This window comes from Diplotaxodon limnothrissa, linkage group LG11, assembly GCF_057381915.1.
Source record: "Diplotaxodon limnothrissa isolate DT_005_m linkage group LG11, D_limnothrissa_male_GT1.1, whole genome shotgun sequence".
Lineage (NCBI taxonomy): Eukaryota > Metazoa > Chordata > Actinopteri > Cichliformes > Cichlidae > Diplotaxodon > Diplotaxodon limnothrissa.
In genome coordinates, this window is record NC_140606.1 from 14,049,911 (window position 1) to 14,057,643 (window position 7,733).

Sequence of the window (7,733 nt, forward strand, 5' to 3'; positions counted from 1 at the left end):
ATGTGCCAGGTCAGGCAGGTGATGCAGTCCCCTGCAGACACACTGGGGGGTGACGACACACTGGGGGGCAACAACGCCCCGCCGACGGTCAGCCGGCTGGCTGCTGACTTCCCTCAGTGCTGCGCTTGCGCCCCCTCTCCATGGGTGCTGCGAACTGTTGCCATGGGTTACCGGTTGCAGTTCCGGGTCAAGCCGCCTCGTTTCCAAAGAGTCGTAAACACGACTGTCAACACCGAGGCGGCCATGATACTCAGAGAGGAAATAAAGGCGCTATTGCAGAAAAGAGCAATACGAGTGGTCCCCGCTTCGGAGACAGACAAAGGTTGGTACAGCCGTTATTTTGTTGTTCCGAAAAAAGGGGGAGGGCTTCGTCCCATCCTCGACCTGCGAGTCTTGAACACGTATCTACGAACGTACAGGTTCAAGATGCTAACACTCAGACAGCTCTTGAATGCGGTCGGCTCGGGAGATTGGTTTGCAACAATCGATCTAACAGATGCTTATTTTCATGTGGCTATACACCCGAAACACAAGCAGTTTCTGAGGTTTGCATTCGAGGGCGTAGCCTACGGATACCTAGTGCTGCCGTTCGGGCTGTCGCTTGCTCCTCGCACCTTTACGAAATGTGCCGAGGCAGCACTAGCGCCCCTCAGAGAGAGAGGAATCCGCATCTTAGCCTACCTAGACGACTGGGCTCTCGTAGCTTGCTCCAGAGAGCAGGTAGAGACACAGCTGTTGCTGGTTCTGTCACACATTCAGACACTGGGGTTCTCTGTGAACTTTCAAAAGAGCTCGCTAATCCCGAGTCAGCAGATTACTTTTCTCGGTTTGGAAATATGCTCGCTTTCCAGCCGCGCGCGTTTGTCGGAGCACAGAGTGGCCGCGTTTCATCGCTGCCTCGCTCAGTTTCATTTGGGACGCAGACTGCGTTTCCAGACGATATTAAGCTTGTTGGGCATGATGGCATCTTTGATCGCCGTAGTGCCACTTGGACTGTTAAAAATGAGAGCGTTTCAGCGCTGGACTCTCTCTCACCGTTTGTGTGCATCGCGTCACCTCTGGAGGAGGCTGCCGGTAACCGCGTCTTGCATGCTAGCTCTCAGTCCTTGGAGGGAGCCCGGGCTGCTCCTGTCTCGCTCTCTGCTGTTATGGTGCAGTGTTCATTTTCTCTCTCTAAGAGCCACCCATGTCCCGGGCCACCTGAACCTGGGGCCCGACCTTCTCTCAACGGGGGGGTCCTCTGGTGAGAGAATGGAGGTTACACCCTTTAATAGTGGCTCAGATTTGGGACCTATTAGGCAAGGCGCAAATAGATCTTTTTGCTTCCAGGGTAAATACTCACTGCCCCCTGTTCTTCTCCATAATCGACCACGATGCACCCTTGGGCTTGGACGCGCTAGCGCACCAATGGCCAGACGTGCTCCTGTATGCATTTCCCCCAGTGGAAATGATATCTCCAGTTCTAGAGAGAGTGCGTTGGCATTCCCTCTCTCTGATTCTAGTGGCCCCTTGGTGGCCCACAAGGTCGTGGTATGCAGAGATAATCAGCCTGCTAGCAGCGAGTCCTTGGCAGCTTCCTCTCTGCAGGGATCTCCTCTCTCAGGCGGGAGGAAAAGTGTTTGATCCGCACCCAGATCTGTGGCGCCTTCATGCTTACCTGCTGAGAGGTTAAACTTGATTGCTAAGGGTTTGCCACCTAGTGTGATAGCGACAATTCAGAGCGCTAGGGCCTCATCTACTAGAGGCTTGTATGCTTACAAATGGCGAGCCTTCGAGCAATGGTGCCAGGACCGCCACATTCTCCCATTTCAGTGCTCTATTGTGGATGTTTTGACATTCCTGCAGGAGCTGCTGGATAAGGGCCTTTCATTTTCGACAATTAAGGTTTATTTGGCAGCTATATCTGCTTGTCATATTGGCTTTGACGGGGTGACACCAGGTGCACATCCCCTCGCCATACGTTTTCTGAAAGGAGTTCGCCAGCTGAGGCCCGTGCTTAAGTCCAGTGTCCCTGCTTGGGACTTGTCTTTGGTGCTGGAGGCCCTTTGTAGCCCCCCGTTTGAACCCATTGAGTCTGTGGATATGAAATTTCTTTCATAAAAGACTGCATTACTTCTCGCTTTGGCTTCGGCAAAGCGAGTGGGTGACCTTCATGCGCTCTCTGTGCATCCCTCCTGCACACAGTTCTCTTCTGATGGCCACAAGGTCGTATTGCGTCCAAATGCTGCCTATTTTCCCAAGATCATGCCTGCATCTTCTAGCTCAATGGAGTTTGAGTTGCTGAGCTTTTGCTCCCCTCCTTTTGCATCTGAGGAGCAGAGGAGGATGCATTCTCTTTGTCCAGTGCGTGTGCTACGCACCTACATTGAGCGCACTCAGAATGTGCGTTTATGTGACCAGCTGTTTGTCTGCTTCGCTAATCCAAATAGAGGTAGAGCTCTGTCGAAACAGAGGCTGTCCCACTGGATTATAGAAGCTATCTCACTGGCATACGGCTTGGTCTTGCTTTGCCCCACGGGGTGAGAGCTCATTCCACCAGGGGGATGGCAACCTCATGGGCTCTTTTTAAAGGGGTGCCTGTAGCTGATATTTGTGCGGCAGCTAGTTGGGCATCACCGCACACTTTTGTGCGGTTTTATCGGTTGGACGTTACAGCCCCTTCGATGGCTCATGCTGTCCTTTCTGCTGGGTCTACCATTCACTAAGGATGTGGTGGTCCGATTCCAGTTCGGTGGCTGCTCTGTGGGGCGTGTATATATGTCCCATACTTATGTGTTGTACCGAGTAAATCGACTGAAAGGGAACGAATAGTTATGTCTATAACTTCTGTTCCCTGAAGGAGAGGAACGAGGTACAACACAAGGTGGCCCCACTGAGCAGTTTGGCTTGGTGAAGAGCGGCTATCGAACTGAGGGATGACTGTGATGACAGCGGCTATATGTGCAGGCGGGGCCATGCGCGTGTCATCACACGTCATCTGCCTTAAAGGCGTGATTAAAGGTTTCTTCAGCCAGGACACGCGAGGGCGTGATATCCCATACTTATGTGTTGTACCTCGTTCCTCTCCTTCAGGGAACAGAGGTTATAGACATAACTATTCGTTTTACAATGGGTGTTTGTGGAAACTGGTGAACAACAACTGGTGCAACAGTGCGAACGTGGTTCCTCTCACACGCTCCTGCACACCAAATCTGGAACTACTGTCCATCATGTGTCGTCCTTTATATCTACCTCGGGAATTTACATCGGTCATTGTAAGTGCCGTTTATATTCCACCACAAGCGGACACGGTCACCGCCTTATGCGAGCTGCATGAGGCACTCACACAGCACCAGACACAACACCGGGACGCTGCGCTTATTGTGACGGGGGACTTTAATAGTGCCAACCTCAAACGCGCAGCGCCGAACTTTTATCAACACATCACCTGCCCCACCAGAGGTGAAAGGACACTAGACCACTGCTACACTACGGTCAAGGACGGCTACAAGGCACAATCCCGCCCTCCGTTTGGCAAATCCGATCACCCCGCCATCTTCCTCATGCCAAAATACAAACAAAGGCTGAAACAGGAAGTTCCGGTTCAGAGGAAGATCAATCGGTGGCCGCGTTAAAGGACGCACTCGATGACGCAGACTGGGGCATGTTCAGAAACAGCTCCGATGATGATGTCAACGTGTTTACGGAAGCAGTTGTGGGATTCATCGGGAAACTAGTGGATGATACCGTGGAGACAAAGACTATCACAACGTTTCCCAACCAGAAGCCGTGGGTGGATAAAACCATCCGCGACGCTCTGAGATCCCGCACCGCTGCCTACAACACGGGACTCACGACGGGGGACATGGACCCGTACAAAGCCGCGTCATATAACGTGCGGAGGGCGGTGAAAGAGGCGAAGCAGCGCTACGGGAGGAAACTAGAGTCACAACTCCAACAGAGTGACTCTAGGAGCCTGTGGCGGGGACTAAGGACAATAACGGACTATAAAGCACCAACAACCGGTATGACGAACGCGGCCGTGACTCTGGCAGACGAGCTGAACACTTTCTATGCTCGCTTCGAGGCTGTAGCTAAGGACTCCAACAATGCTAGTGCTAGCGGCGCTAACGGCTGCAGACAGGAAGATACTGCCAGCACCGGAAACGTTCTCATCATCTCCGAGCATGAAGTAAGGAGAGCCGTCAAGAGAGTGAACACCAGGAAAGCAGCAGGACCAGACGGCATCCCAGGTCGTATCCTCAGAGACTGCGCATACCAGCTAGCTCCTGTGTTCACTGAGATATTCAACATCTCTTTATCTCAGTCGGTGATCCCCACATGCTTCAAAGAGTCCATCATTGTTCCTGTCCCGAAGAAACCCCACCCTGCTTCTCTCAATGACTATCGCCCTGTAGCCCTCACCTCAGTAGTGATGAAGTGCTTTGAACGCCTGGTCAGAGACTTCATCATTTCTTCACTACCAGACACACTGGACCCACTACAGTTTGCTTACCGTCCAAATCGTTCCACAGACGATGCCATCTCTCATCTCCTCCACACATCACTCACTCACTTGGACACTAGAAGGGGGAATTATGTTAAAATGCTCTTCATAGACTACAGCTCTGCATTTAACACCATAATTCCCTCCACACTCACCACCAAGCTGGAGCATCTGGGACTCAGCTCATCTATGTGTCAGTGGATCTCCAACTTCCTAACTGGCAGACCACAGGCAGTAAGGATGGGCGGACATGTCTCAGCCTCCACCACTCTCAGCACTGGAGCCCCCCAGGGGTGTGTTCTGAGCCCCCTGCTGTACTCTCTGTACACATATGACTGTGTGGCCACTACCAGCTCCACCACCATCATCAAGTTTGCTGACGACACCGTCGTGGTGGGCCTGATCTCTGATAACAACGAGACGGCCTACCTGAAGGAGATTAGGAATCTGGAGAACTGGTGCCAGAGGAACAACCTCCTTCTAAACGTCAGTAAGACAAAGGAGCTGATAGTGGACTTCAGCACTAAGCAGGAGAGGAACTACCAGACCCCCGTCATCAACGAGTGCCCAGTGGAGAGAGTGGACAGCTTCAAATACCTCGGAGTTCACATCACGCAGGACCTGTCATGGTCCTGTCACATCAACACCGTGGTGAAAAAGGCCCGTCAGCGTCTCTATCACCTCAGACGCTTGAGAGACTTCCAACTGCCCTCCAAGGTGCTCAGGAACTTTTACTCGTGCACCATAGAGAGCATCCTGACGGGAAATATCTTAACCTGGTTCGGGAACAGCACCATGCAGGACAGACGAGCTCTACAGAGGGTTGTGCGGTCAGCTGAGCGCACCATCCGCTCCGAGCTCCCTGACCTGCACTCAATCTACAGCAGGCGGTGCTGGACCAAGGCCAGGAAGATCGTGAAGGACCTCAGCCACCCCAACAACAGACTGTTCTCTCTGTTGAGGTCAGGAAAGCGATTCCGCTCCCTGAAGACCAACACAGAGAGACTGAGGAGGAGCTTCTTCCCGCAGGCGATACGGTCTCTCAATCACACCACCACACAGTACTGACCCACACATATAGTTCTTACACACACACTGGACATTCTGGACATTGTTTTCACTTCATCACTTAAATCACTTTAAGCATATTTGCACTGCACAAGACATAATGTGGATTGCACAACACTGGTTACTATATTCTTCATTTCCAGTTAATACTTGTACAGCTGCTGTTATTGTGAGTACAGGGAGTGCAGAATTATTAGGCAAATGAGTATTTTGTCCACATCATCCTCTTCATGCATGTTGTCTTACTCCAAGCTGTATAGGCTGGAAAGCCTACTACCAATTAAGCATATTAGGTGACGTGCATCTCTGTAATGAGAAGGGGTGTGGTCTAATGACATCAACACCCTATATCAGGTGTGCATAATTATTAGGCAACATCCTTTCCTTTGGCAAAATGGGTCAAAAGAAGGACTTGACAGGCTCAGAAAAGTCAAAAATAGTGAGATATCTTGCAGAGGGATGCAGCAGTCTCAAAATTGCAAAGCTTCTGAAGCGTGATCATCGAACAATCAAGCGTTTCATTCAAAATAGTCAACAGGGTCGCAAGAAGCGTGTGGAAAAACCAAGGCGCAAAATAACTGCCCATGAACTGAGAAAAGTCAAGCGTGCAGCTGCCAAGATGCCACTTGCCATCAGTTTGGCCATATTTCAGAGCTGCAACATCACTGGAGTGCCCAAAAGCACAAGGTGTGCAATACTCCGAGACATGACCAAGGTAAGAAAGGCTGAAAGACGACCACCACTGAACAAGACACACAAGCTGAAACGTCAAGACTGGGCCAAGAAATATCTCAAGACTGGTTTTTCTAAGGTTTTATGGACTGATGAAATGAGAGTGAGTCTTAATGGGCCAGATGGATGGGCCCGTGGCTGGATTGGTAAAGGGCAGAGAGCTCCAGTCCGACTCAGACGCCAGCAAGGTGGAGGTGGAGTACTGGTTTGGGCTGGTATCATCAAAGATGAGCTTGTGGGGCCTTTTCGGGTTGAGGATGGAGTCAAGCTCAACTCCCAGTCCTACTGCCAGTTTCTGGAAGACACCTTCTTCAAGCAGTGGTACAGGAAGAAGTCTGCATCCTTCAAGAAAAACATGATTTTCATGCAGGACAATGCTCCATCACACGCGTCCAAGTACTCCACAGCGTGGCTGGCAAGAAAGGGTATAAAAGAAGAAAAACTAATGACATGGCCACCTTGTTCACCTGATCTGAACCCCATTGAGAACCTGTGGTCCATCATCAAATGTGAGATTTACAAGGAGGGAAAACAGTACACCTCTCTGAACAGTGTCTGGGAGGCTGTGGTTGCTGCTGCACGCAATGTTGATGGTGAACAGATCAAAACACTGACAGAATCCATGGATGGCAGGCTTTTGAGTGTCCTTGCAAAGAAAGGTGGCTATATTGGTCGCTGATTTGTTTTTGTTTTGTTTTTGAATGTCAGAAATGTATATTTGTGAATGTGGAGATGTTATATTGGTTTCACTGGTAAAAATAAATAATTGAAATGGGTATATATTTGTTTTTTGTTAAGTTGCCTAATAATTATGCACAGTAATAGTCACCTGCACACACAGATATCCCCCTAAAATAGCTAAAACTAAAAACAAACTAAAAACTACTTCCAAAAACATTCAGCTTTGATATTAATGAGTGTTTTGGGTTCATTGAGAACATGGTTGTTGTTCAATAATAAAATTATTCCTCAAAAATACAACTTGCCTAATAATTCTGCACTCCCTGTATATATATATTTATTTATTTATATTTCTTCATACATTCTTATATAGTTCTATACTGTTTATTTTGTTGTACAGTTATTTTATTTTCAACTTTAATTTATATATTTTATCTTATTCTTTCCCAGTTAAATTTACCCTTCATTCTAATTTGTGTTGTACAGTTATTTCATTTTTAACCTTAATTTTTATATTTTATTCCTTCCTAGTTAAATTTACACTTTTTAATTTTTTATATTTATTTCCTATCTTATTCATAGCCTTTTCCTTTTTTTTTTCTTTAGGTCACGAGCAGTTGTCTAAGCATTTCACTGCATATCGTACTGTGTATGACTGTGACAAATAAAATTTGAATTTGAATTTGAAACTGCGTGTCACAGAAATAAAAGGCTGCAGTGGAAGCTGGTTCTTCGAAGTGGTCTGACACCAAGGGCAGAAGGGCTG

The 7,733-nt window shown here is 48.8% G+C and overlaps 1 pseudogene; it reads left to right on the plus strand.

Moving 5' to 3' along the window:
• On the plus strand, window positions 1–2,705 carry LOC146622463 (uncharacterized; annotated as a pseudogene).
• Window positions 2,706–7,733: the final 5,028 nt, after the last annotated feature.